Source organism: Hypanus sabinus, chromosome 10 (genome assembly GCF_030144855.1).
Source record: "Hypanus sabinus isolate sHypSab1 chromosome 10, sHypSab1.hap1, whole genome shotgun sequence".
NCBI lineage: Eukaryota > Metazoa > Chordata > Chondrichthyes > Myliobatiformes > Dasyatidae > Hypanus > Hypanus sabinus.
This window is the reverse complement of record NC_082715.1, coordinates 55,525,053-55,538,319: the sequence shown is the minus strand read 5'-3', so window position 1 is coordinate 55,538,319 and position 13,267 is coordinate 55,525,053.

The following is a 13,267-nucleotide window of genomic DNA, read 5'->3' as shown; positions in this document are numbered from 1 at the left end:
AGTGTTAGCACTCATTTTAAGGGTACTAGAATATAAAAGCGGGGATGTTATGCTAAGGCTTTATAAGGCATTGGTCAAATGCATGGATCACTGTGAGCAGTTTGGAGCCCTTATCTAAAAAAAAGATGTGCTGGCATTGGAGAGGATCTAGATGACATTCATGAGAATGATTCTGGGAATGAAAGGGTTAATGTACGAGTGTTTGATGGCTTGGGGTCTGTGCTCGATAGAGTTTAGAAGAGGGGAATCTCATTGAAACCTATTGAATATTGAAAGGGCTAGATAGAGCGGAAATAGAGAAGACATTGAGAAATGTCCCTTCAGAACAGAGATGAGGAAGAATTTTATTTAGCCAGAGGATGACGAAACTGGAATTCATTGCCATGGACAGGGGTGGAAGCCAAGCCATTGAGTACATTTAAAGTGGAGGTTCTCGATTAGTAAGGGTGTCAAAGGTTACAGGGAGAGGGCAGGAAGATAGGGTAGAGAGATAATAAATCAGTCATGATAGAATTCTGGAGCAGACTTGATTGGTTGAATGGCCTAATTATGATCCTATGTCTTATGTTCGAATGGTCTTGACTTCAGGAAAGCCCCACATTGTATTCACAATTTCGATACTTTTCTTCATTGTACAGATTTTCATCAAGCCCCTTGATAAGCCTCTTTGAATTTATCTTGAACTCCTTTTGCAGCAGAGAATGAAAAAGATAACAAACCACCCTTAGTCTATGGCACTTCCACCACTAGCTTATCCTTTAGCTAGCAGACTGTTGGCTAAAGGATAAGCTAGTGAGTGGAGGTATAAATTTAAACATTCAACAAAATATGTAGGAAAATATACTTCACAGTGCACATCATAAAGTCCTGATCTGGATTGAATTTGCAGGAGCAGGACCAGCTGAGCTAATAATGCTAAATGAGGGGGAAAAAAACTTTAATAGACTTTAATAATGTATTTAATATTACAGTAATATTGTAAATATATTGCATTCTTTGCTGGTGTACATAATTCATTATGGGTTATCTGTAAGAAGTGCGTGAACAGCATATGTCATTCCATGTCATACGTACATACCTCACTAAAGATAAACTGAGTAGACACATTATCCCTGGCTCCCATGTTTTCTTTCAATTAGTTTCTGGAGTTACAAAGCATAACAGAAAAGAGCAGTACTTTAAATTCCACTCTCTTCTTTTTGCCAAGTTCAAATAAAAGAATGGATAGACTGGAAAGCATTGTAGCTCCGTTTCTAACCCACATCTTCTTCCTGTTTACCACTACATTTGGGGTTTGGATGATCATTTTCCTGCTTAGAAAACTATTAAACACTTCATCCTATATTCAAAAGTTATCGTTTTGGCACGCTGGAAGTAAGTGTATGAATCGGAATGCTTACACAGAAGCACAGCTCACCAGAAGTGTCTTCAAATCTTGGACAGATTCTGCCACAGTTTATGGGCTGACGTGTGGAGAAGGTGGGCCTCTGCTGGGAATGCTGATCATTTTTGTTTTTCAATTGTGTGTGCTTTAAATTATCAGTGTCCACAGGAAAGAGATCACTGCAAGCAAGTGTTATGACAAGTACAATATTGCAGCTGTATAAACTACTCTTTGTGTCATTTTTATCCACACTACTTAATTCTGAGAGTAGTGACTTAAAAACCATTTAGCCAAGTACTATGTTGAATGCACAATTAAGAACAATCTTCGTCCAAAATGGATGAGGTTGATTAATTCAGAGTAGGTCACTGGCAGCACATTTGTACTCTAATCATAGCATTGATGGGAAAGCAATTTGGCTTTGCACTGATGCTGAATGTACAGTGTAAATGTAGCTTACATCTGGGTGGGACTTGACACCTGAAGGAAGTAGACTTAGATTCCCTGGAGAAGGCTGCCTTGTTCTATTTTCCTTCAGCCCACAACTTGGCAACTGATTTTCGCTCCATGTTTAGCGTTGTTGGAAAGCAGCCTTGGCTTCTCACCAATTTTCAGTCAACAGAGAGTGAATGTATTCAATTCACATCCAGGATATCTCTGAAAAAGGATTGTTACCACTGTGCATTAGACTTTATTTATCATTTCCTACATTTAAAGACTGTGCAATTTGCAAAAAGAACCTCTATTTAGGTTGAAAAAAGGGTCATAGAAAAGTACGGTACAGAAACAGCCTCTTTGGCCATCTAGTCAATGCTGAAACCATTTAAACTGCCTACTCCCATCGACCTGCAGAGACCATAGCTCTCCATACCCCTGTATTCAAATTTTCAAATTTCGCTTAAGTGTTGAGATTGCGCTTGCAGCTCGTTTTACGTTCTCACAATCCTTTGAGTGAGGAAGTTTCCCCTTAAATGCTTTGCCTTCCACCCTTAATCCATGACCTCTAGTTGTAGTCCTAACCTAGCTCAGTGGGAAACCCCTGCTTGCATTTACCCAACCTATACCCCTCATAATTTTGTATACCTCTATTAAATCTCCCCTCAATCTTCTACATTCCAAGGAATAAAATCCTGACCTATTCAATCTTTCCTTATAACTCAGGTCATCCAGTCCTGGCAACATCCTGTAATTTCCCTCTGTACCCTTTCAATCTTATTTACACCTTTCCTGTAGGTAGGTGATCAAAACTGCACACAATACTTCAAATTAGACCGCACCAATGTGTTATACAACTTCAACATACCATCCCATCTCCTTTGATATATGAAGGCAAATATGCCAAAAGCTTCCTTTATGACCCTATCTGCCTGTGACACCATTTTCAATGAATTATGGACCTGTATTCCTGGATCCCTTTGTTCCACAGCACTCCTTGGTGTTCTCCCACTCACTGGGTAAGATCTACACTGGTTGGTCTTACTGAAAATGCACACCTTGCACTTGTCTGCATTAAATTCCATCTGCCATTTTTCTGCTCATCTTTCCAGCTGGTCCAGATCCCACTGCAAGCCATAACAACCTTCTACATTGTCTACTGCAGCCCCAATCTTGGTGTCATCCACGAATTTGCAGATCCAGTTAACCACACCCGTATTGTTGATATAGATGACAAGCAACAATGTACCCAGCTTCGATCCCCGTGGCACTCCAATCATCACACACCTCCAGTCAGAGAGGCAGTGTACTTCAATTTATCAGAATCTGAATTCTTTTTAGAAACTGGTGTTATTTATTTAATTAACTAGGTCCTAATGGACCTCTTGCTCCATTTTTTCCTTAGTATTATTGCCTGAAAGAACAGCACAAAAAGAAAAAAATAGAAGCCACAAAAACCCAACTATTACACAATATAAAAAAGTTACAAGTTAACCACAAAGATGGAATTAAAGCCAGGCAGCCTTTGCAAAATTCAAAGAACCACAACAAAGATTATTTAACAGTGGGCATATCACCATCTGCTCAAAGTGACCAGCCAAGCAAGCCACAATCTACAGGAGTCAGCTGTTAAACTGGAGAGAACGTTTTATAAACACAGCACCCCAAATAAGAAAACAGAAGGGTGTTCAATAATTCTGGCAAACAATTATTACCATTGAAGTAAAGAACCAGGAGGAGTCCTTCAGCCTACAACACTGTTATGTAAGATCCTAGTGGCCCAATTCAAAACACCTGTCTTTGTTCCGCATCCTTCATTACTTTTAGTTTACAGAAATATTCACATCTTGGAAACTGTATTAATCAAATCCTACCAAATATGCAGAAGAGAGTTGCATTTTTCTAGTGCCCTTTTTTAATTTCTTATTTTACTTATAATGACTCTAGCGTTAGTTTGAGACTATGGTACCGGTTCCAGATTTACTACCCAACAGAAAGAGCTTCCACTTATCTTATTGAGTCCCTTCAATATAGTATAAATTTTAAATTGCCCTTTAATCATATAAATTCTAGGAACTATAAAACTGGGTACATTTCTTCACAAGTTAACCTTAATACTGAGGTATCATTAATTCATACACAGTTCTGATGAAAGCCAACTTACAATTCTTAATATTGAGCTCAGTGGTGCTCACAGTAATCTTGGTGTGGTCTACACAGGTTTTGAATTTATCAGTCACACTTTGCATGGTGGCATGTTTACCACTCTGTTCAGAATACATATTCTCTCCCCTAAAGCACAGAATCTTGGCTTCTGTGGATAAAATCAATATTTCTGAGGGATTTTTAATTGGCACCTTTCATTAAGGATTTCCCATGACCTAATATGTGTCATATGTCACCACCATGGTCATTAAAAATTGTCTAATATCACAGTTTTCAATATCAAATTTATATCTTATATTTTACATTACTATATTAAATATAGCCAACTGTATCAGATGGATTATACCCCAGGGATCTGAAAGAGATCGCTGAAGAGATTGTGAAGACATTAGTGATAATCTTTCAAGAATCACTGGATTCTGGAACAGTTCCAGAGGGCTGGAAAATTCCTAATGTCTCCCCACTCTTCTCGAAGGGAGGAATTTATAGGCCAGTTAGCCTGACCTCAGTGGTTCGGAAGATGTTGGAGTTGATTGTTAAGGATGTGGTTTTGAGGTACTTGGTAAAATAGGCCAAAGTCAGATTGGTTTACTTAAGGGATAGGCTTGCCTAACAAATCTGTTAGAAATCTTTGAGGAAATAACAAGCAGGATAGACAAAGGAGAATCAGTGGATGTCGTGTTCTTGGGTTTTCAGAAGGCCTTTGACAAGATCCTGCACATGAGGCTGCTTAACAAAATAAGAGACCATGGTATTACAGGAAAGATTCTAGCATGGATAGAGCATTGGCAGATTGGGAGGAGGCAAAGGGTGGAAACAAAGGGAGCCTTTTCTGATTATCTGCTGGCGTCCGGTGGTTTTTCACAGGGCTTGGTTTTTGGATCACTAGTTTTTATATTACGTGTCCAAGATATGCATGACAAAATTGATGGCTTTCTGGCCAAGTCTGCGGACAATACGAAGATAGTTCAAAGTTCAAAGTAATTTTTTTTTAAATCAGAGTGCATATATGTCACCACATACAGCCCTGAGAATCATTTTCTTGTGGACATACTCAGCAAATCAATAGAATGGTAACTATTACAGGATTCAATGAAAGATCAACCAGAATGCAGAAGACAACAAACAGAGCAAATACAAATATAAATAAATAGCAATAAATAAATGGACCACAATATAATGAGATGGACAGTCCTTAAAGTGAGATCACTGGTTGTGAGAACATCTCAATTGATAAACAAGTAAGTGTAGTTATCCCCTTTTGTTCAAGATAGTTAAACGGTAGTAACTGTTCTTGAACCTGCTAGTGAAGTCCTGAGGCCTTTTACTTGGTGGCAGCAGTGAGAAAGGAGCATGGCCTGGGTGGTGAGGATTTCCGATGATGGATGCTGCTTTTCTATGATGCTGTTTCATGTTGATGTGTTTAATGGTTGGGAGCATTTTAGTTGTTTTGCAGGGCATGAACTCCATGAACTGATTTGAATTAATTGAATTAAATTGACTTTATTACTTCTATCCTTCATATACATGAGGAGTAAAAATCTTTACGTTACATCTCCGTTCAAATGTGCAGTATGCAATTATAGCAATTTATAATAAACATTATGTATAACAGGATAGTCAATATAACATAGAAATACAGTTACGTCAGCATGAATTAAGCAGCCTGATGGCCTGGTGGAAAAAGCTGTCCTGGAGCCTGTTGGCCCTGGCTTTTATGCTGTGGTACCATTTTCCAGATGGTAGCAGCTGGAACAGTTTGTGGTTGAGGTGAATTGAGTCTCCAATGATTCTTCGGGCCCTTTTTATACACCTGTCTTTAGGAATGTCCTGAATAGTGGGAAATTCACATATACAGATGTGCTGGGCTGTCTGCACCACTCTGCAAAGTCCTGCGATTGAAGGAAAAACATTTCCCATACCAGGCAGTGATGCAGCCAGTCAGCAGATTCCAATTGTGCCCCTATAGAAAGTTCTTAGAATGCAACCAGTCCATACACTCCCCACTACACAATTATAGAAGTTTGCCCAAGTTTTTTTTTTGACAGGCCTTCAGAAGGAGTAACTCCCAGGGATTTAGTTACCGACTCTCTCCTTCTCTGAACCTCAGAATAAGATTGACTTCTGGTTTCCCTCTACTGAAGTCTACAATCAGTTCCTTGGTCTTGCTGACATTGAGGGAAAGGCTGTTGCTATGATATCACTCTGCTGAATTTTCAATCTCCCTCTTTTATATTGATTCATAACCACCCTTGATATGGCCCACAACAGTGGTGACAATAGCAGTCTTGAATAGGCTGTTGGAGCTGTGCTTAGCTGCACAGCCGTCAATGTAAAGTGGATAGAGCAGGGTACTAAGCACATAGACCTGTGGTGTGGCTGTGCTGATGGAGATCATGGAGGTGGATGCAGAGGTAGTGTTGAGGAATCAGGGAGGCTGCAGGGGCACTTAGATGGATTAGGAGAACAGGCAAAAAAGCAGCAGATGAAATACAATGTCGGGAAATGTTTGGTCATGCACTTTAGTAGAAAGTATAAAAACATAGTTTCTTTTCTAAATGGGGGGGGGGGGAATCTGAAAATCCAAGGTGCAAAGGGACTTGGGAGTCCTCATGTAGGATTTTCTAAAGGTTAATTTGTTGGTTTAGTCATTGTTGAGGAAGGCAAATGCAATGTTTGAATTCATTTTAAGAGAACTAGAATATAATGCAGAGGCTTTGAAAAACACTAGTGAGGCCACACTTTGAGTGCTGTGAGCTGTTTTGGGCCCCTTACTTTAGAAGGGATGTGTTGACATTGGAGAGGATTCAAAGGAGTTTCTTGAGAATGATTCTGGGAATGAAAGGCTGAGAAGTGATTGATTGCTCTGGGCCTATACTTGCTAGAATTTAGAAGAATGAAGGGGAATCTCATTGAAACCTACTGAATGTTCAAAGGCCTCAACAGAGTGGATGTGGAGGGGATGGTGGGGAGTCTACACCAGAGGGCACAGACTCAGAAGAGCAGGACATCCATTTAGAATGGAGAGGTGGAGAAATTTCTTTGGCTGGAGGCTGCTGAATCTCTGAAGTTCAATGCCACAGACCTTCACAAAGGCCAAGTGATTGGGTGTACTTAAAGCAGAGATTGAGAGGTCATTTATAAGTCAGGCGTGTAAGTTTTCAGGTAGAAGGAAGAGAAAGGGTTTGAGAGGGAAATGAATAAACCATGGAGGAGCAGACCCACTGGGCCATGTGGCCTAATTCTTTTCCTTTGTCTTATTATGATCTTATGATCTAAATGATTTTCCAGAACAAATATTGGGTGAAGTAATGACATGCCCGCAGCATGGTGCTGAAGTTGAAGTTAATGGTGGAATAGATCATTCACTTTTTTACTTCTGTCAAGCAAATCCCAGCTCAGACTTTGTGCTGGACAACTATTGATTCTCTGCAAGCAGCCAAAGGAAGTAACCTTGACAGCTCTAGACCTGTTGATATCAATTAAGTGTAAATTTGCTGCTTTGTAGTCCTTTGGATTCTCTACAGCCCCCAGAGCGGGAACTCGGGACAGTGTGATCACGGGACCATCGCAGCAGGAGGAGGAGTGCGGGGCTTGGGAGAGCGCTGAGTGCTGGGAGGCAGCTGAGGTGAGTGTGCTTTAAAAGGAACATGGAGGGCAACTGAAAGGTTAAACAGAGTGTTGCTTAGAGGGTGAGAGTACTTCTGATCATTGGTAGGGACAAATAAAAGGAGGGGTAATTGAAGAGGAGTGGCCAGTGTGTGAGTGGCTCAGGGTAGGAGTGGAGCTTCGAGGCTTTAGCTCGAGAGGCTTCGGTGAGCAGAGGCTGAGGACAAGCTTGCTCCCAGTGAGGTAAGGCCGGGTAAGTTCCTTTAACTAATTTAATTAACTTAGGAGTAGGTAATGGAAGCAACAGTTAGGGCAGTTGGGTGCTCTGTTTGCAGTGTGTGGGAAGTCAGGGCGAGCACAATTGTCTCTGATGACTACACCTGTAAAAGGTGCATCGGGCTACAGCTCCTGACAAACTGAGTTAGGGAACTGGAGCTGGAACTGGATGAACTTTGGATCATTCGGGAGGCAGAGGCAGAAATAGACAGGAGTTTCAGGGAGATAGTCACCCCTAAAAGTCAGGAGGCAGGTAGCTGGGTGACTATCAGGAGAGGGTCAGGGAATAGACAGAAAGAGCCGAGCACCCCTGTGGCCGTTCCCATCAACAATAAGTATACTGTTTTGTATACTGTTGGTGGGGATGGTCTACCAGAAACACGTTGTCGTGGTTGCGTCTCTAGCACTAAGACTGGACCCGCAGCTCAGAAAGGAAGGAAGGAAAAGAGGAGAGCAGTAGTGATAAGGGATTTGATAGTTAGAGGCACAGATAACAGGGTCTGTGGGAGAGATTGAGAATCCTGGAGATCCTGCAAAGAGAGTTTAGGGAGTTAGGTGAAAAGTTGAAGGACAGGACCTCCAGGGTTGCAATCTCAGAATTGCTACCCATGCCATGTGCTAGTGAGGCTAGAAATAGGAAGATAATGTAACTAGTGGTGTGCCACAAGGATCAGTGCTGGATCCATTGTTATTTGTCATTTATATCAATGATCTGGATGATAATGTGGTCAATTGGATCAGCAGATTTACTGATGATACAAAGATTGGAGGTGTAGTGGACAATGAGGAAGGTTTTCAAAGCTTGCAGAGGGATTTGGACCAGCTGGAAAAATGGGCTGATAAATGGCAGATAGAGTTTAATGCAGACAAGTGTGAGGTATTGCACTTTGGAAGGACAAACCAAGGTAGAACATACAAGGTAAATGGTAGGACACTGAGGAGTGCAGTAGAACAGAGGGATCTGGGAATACAGATACAAAATTCCCTAGAAGTGGTGTCACAGGTAGATAGGGTCATAAAGAGAGCTTTTGGTGCATTGGCCTTTATAAATCACAGTATTGAGCATAAGAGTTGGAATGTTATGGTGAGGTTGTATAAGACAGTGGTGAGGCCGAATTTGGAGTATTGTGTGCAGTTTTGGTCAACTAATTACAGAAAGGGTATTAATAAGGTTGAAAGAGTGCAGAGAAGGTTCACAAGCATGTGGCCGGGACTGGAGAAACTGAGTTACAGAGAAAGGTTGAATAGGTTAGGACTTTATTCCCTGGAGTGTAGAAGAATGAGGGGAGATTTGATAGAGGTGTATAAAATTATGATGGGTATAGATAGTTAATGCAAGCAGGCTTTTTCCACTGAAGCTAAGGGGGGAGAAAACCAGAGGATATGGGTTAAGGGTGAAAAGGGAAAAGTTTAAAGGGAACATTAGAGGGAGATTCTTCACACAGAAAGTGGTGGGAGTGTGGAATGAGCTGCCAGATGAAGTGGTGCTTTTAACATTTAAGAAAAACTTGGACAGATACATGGATGAGAGGTGTATGGAGGGATATGGTCTAGGTGCAGGTCAGTGGGACTAGGCAGAAAAATGGTTCGGCACAGCCAAGAAGGGCCAAAAGGCCTGTTTTTGCGCTTTAATGTTCTATGGTTCTATCATACAGCTAAATGCATGGCTACGGAAATGGTGTAGGAGGGAGGGCGTCATGTGTCTGGACAACTGGGCTTTTTTCCAGGGAAGGTGGGACCTGTTCTGATGGGACTGTTTGCACCTAAACTGGAGGGGGACTAACATCCTTGCATCCCTGCAGGTAGATTTGCTAGTGCTGTTCCGGAGGGTTTAAACTAGATTTGCAAGGGGAGGGGAACCAGAGTGTTAGAGCAGATTGTGAAGTGGAGGAGGATAATGGTCATGTGAGGACTGCATGTATAGACCCAAATCAAAGCTTTCTATGTGATAGAAATGTTCTTAGGTGCATCTATTTCAATACAAGGAGTATTGTAGGCAAAGCAGATGAGCTTAGGGCATGGATTGGCATGTGGGATCATGACATTATTGCTATTGGTTGCAGGAGGGGCAGGACTGGCAGCTGAATGTTTCAGGGTTCCGTTGTTTCAGACGTGATAGAGGGGGAGGCATGAAAGAGGGAGGAGTGGCTAGGCAGGGAGAATATCACAGCTGTGCAAAGACAAGACAGCCCAGAGGGCTTGTCTACAGAGGCCGTATGGGTGGAGCTGAGGAGAGGGAAAGGTGTGACCACACCAATAGGGTTGTATTATAGACAGCCCAATAGTCAGAGAGAATTGGAGGAGCAAATCTGTAGAGAGATAGCAGACCAATGTAAGAAACAGGAAGTTGTAATAGTAGGGGATTTTAATTTTCCACATATTGACTGTGACTCCCACACTGTGAAAGGGCTAGATTGTTTGGAGTTTGTCGAATGTGTTCAGGAAAGTTTTCTAAATCAATATATAGAGGTACCTACACGAGAGGATGCAATTAGGGTGATAGGTCAGGAGACAAACATTATGTGTAGGCAAACATTTTGGGTCCAGAGACCATAATGTCATTAGTTTCAAGTTAATTATGGATAAGGATAGGTCTGGTCCTCAAGTTGAGGTTCTAAGTTGGAGAAGGGCTAATTATGTGGAAATAAGAAAGGATCTAGGTAGCGTGTATTGGGATAAGATGTTTTCTGGCAAGGATGTGTTCAGTAACTGGAAGGCCTTCAAAGGCGAAATTTTGAGAGTACAGAGTTTGCATGTTCCTGCCAGGATTGAAGGGAAAGTTTACAGGCATAGTGAACCTTGGTTTTCAAGGGATATTGGTGATCTGGTTAAGAAAAAGAGAGGTGCATAGCAGGTATAGGCAACAAGGAACAAATGAGGTACTTGAAGTGTATAGAAAATGTAAGAAAATACTAAAGAAGGAAATCAGGAAGGCAAAAAGAAGACATGAGGTTGCTTTGGCAGATAATGTGAAGGTAAACCTGAAGTGTTTCTACAAGTAAATTAAGAGTAAAAGGATAGTAAGAGACAAAATTGGTCCCCTAGAAGATCAGAGTGGTACTCTATGTGTAGAGCTTCACGAGATGAGGGAGATCTTAAACAGTTTTTTTGCATCAGTATTTACTCAGGAAACTGGCATAGTGTATATGGAAGGAAGGGAAACATGCAGTAGTGTCATGGAACATATAGAGATTAAAGATGAGGAGGTGCTTGTTGCCTTACAGCAAATAAAGATAGATAAATCCCTTGGGCCTGACATGATATTTCCTCGGACCTTGAGAGAGACTAATGTAGAAATTGCAGGGGCCCTGGCAGAAATATTTAAAAAGACCTTAGCCACAGGTGCGGTGCTGGAGGATTGGAGGGTAGCTCATGTTGTTCTGCTGTTTAAAAAAAGGTCCAAAAGTAAACCAGGTAATTACAGGCCAGTGAGCCTGACATCACTAGTAGGTAAATTATCAGAAGGTGTTCTGAGAGATCGGATATACAAGTATTTGGACAGCCAAGGGCTGATTAAGGAATAGTCAGCATGGCTTCGTGTGTGGTAGATGGTGTTTAACGAATCTTGTAGAGTTTTTCAAGGAGATTACCAAGAAAGTAGATGAAGGAAAGTCCATGGGTGTTGTATACATGGACTTTAGTAAGGCATTTGACAAGGTCCCACATGGGAGGTTAGTTCGGAAGGTTCAGACACTAGGTATCCATGCAGAGGTTGTAAACTGGATTCAAAATTGGCTGTGTGATAGAAGACAGAGAGTGGTAGTGGATGACTGCTTCTCAGACTGGAGGCCTGTGACTAGTGGTGTGCCTCAGGGATCTGTGCTGGGACCATTGTTTGTTGTCTAAATCAATGATCTAGATGATAATTTGGTAAACTGGATCAGCAAGTTTGCTGATGGCACGAAGATTGGAGGTGTTGTGGACAGTGAGGAAGGCTTTCAAAGCTTGCAGAGGGATCTGGATCAAATGGAAAAATGGGCCAGAAAATGGCAGATGGAAATAAATGCAGTCAAGTGTGAGGTGTTACATTTTGGAAGGACAAATCAGGATGGGATCTACACAGTAAATGATAGGGCTCTGAGGAGTGGGGAGGAACAAAGGGATCTGGGAGGTCAGATCCATAATTCCCTGAAAGTGGCGTCACATGTAGACAGGGTTGTAAAGAGGGCTTTTGACATCCTGGCATTCATAAATCAAAGTATTGAGTATAGGAGTTGGGATGTTATGGTGAGGTTGTATAAGACATTGGTGAGGCCAAATTTGGAGTATTGTGTGCAGTTCTGGTCACCTAACTATAGGAAAGATATCAGTAAGATTGAAAGAGCGCAGAGAAGATTTACCATCATGTTGCTGGGTCTTCAGGAGTTGAGTTACAGAGAAAGATTGAACAGGTTAGGACTTTATTCCCTGGAGCATAGAAGAATAAGTGGGGATTTGATAGAGGTTTACAAAATTATGAGGGGTATAGACAGAGTAAATGCGAGTAGGCTCTTTCCACTTGGATTGGGAGAGATAAATATGCGAGGACATGGCTTTAGGGTGAAAAGGGAAAGGTTTAGGGGGAACATTAGGGGGAACTTCTTCACTCAGAGTGGTGGGAGTGTAGAACGAGCTGCCATCTGATGCAGTAAATGTGGGGTCACTCTTAAGTTTTAAGAATAAATTGGATAGATACATGGATGGGAGAGGTCTGGAGGGTTATGGACTGGGTGCAGGTCAATGGGACTAGCAGAATAAAGTTTCAGCACAGACTAGAACAGCCAAATAGTCTGTTTTTTGTGCTGTAGTGTTCTATGGTTCTATATAGAACACTAATAGTTCTAGTACCTGACAGCAAAGTGGCCTAAACATTTATTTGAGGAAAACAGTATTATTTTCCAGGCTTTAGATACCTGTATACAGTGTACACATAACCTTTTGCTTAATGATTTAGATTATCATGCAATGAGATTCATAGGACAAACATCAGAGTAGTATATATAACTTTCCATATTCAAAGCTGTTTGTTATGAAATCTGCTGGTACCTTAAAGCTTTGCTTTAAAGGGCCTGATTTGTTACATGGTCCAAGATATTAATCTAGCTGTTTTATTAAATCAGTGGAGTTATGTTGAAGGAAGGACATCTCCACTACTCACTGTTCTAGACAGGTGTAGGAGAAACAACTGTAAGTGCTTCAAGGTAGAATCACCAACAGTATCACCTGATTTTCTTCCTGTGGATGTGGCACAGTCTGTTTTTTTTTTACCCACACTGCTGTAGTTGTTGTTATTAATACATTGCCTAGTGGATAGAAATACTGAGGCCTACAAGTGGACCTTCTAGGCTCATGACTGCTCAGAATTTCCACCCACAGGCTTCTGAATTGTTTTTGACTGGGGCTCAGGAGCTTTTAACC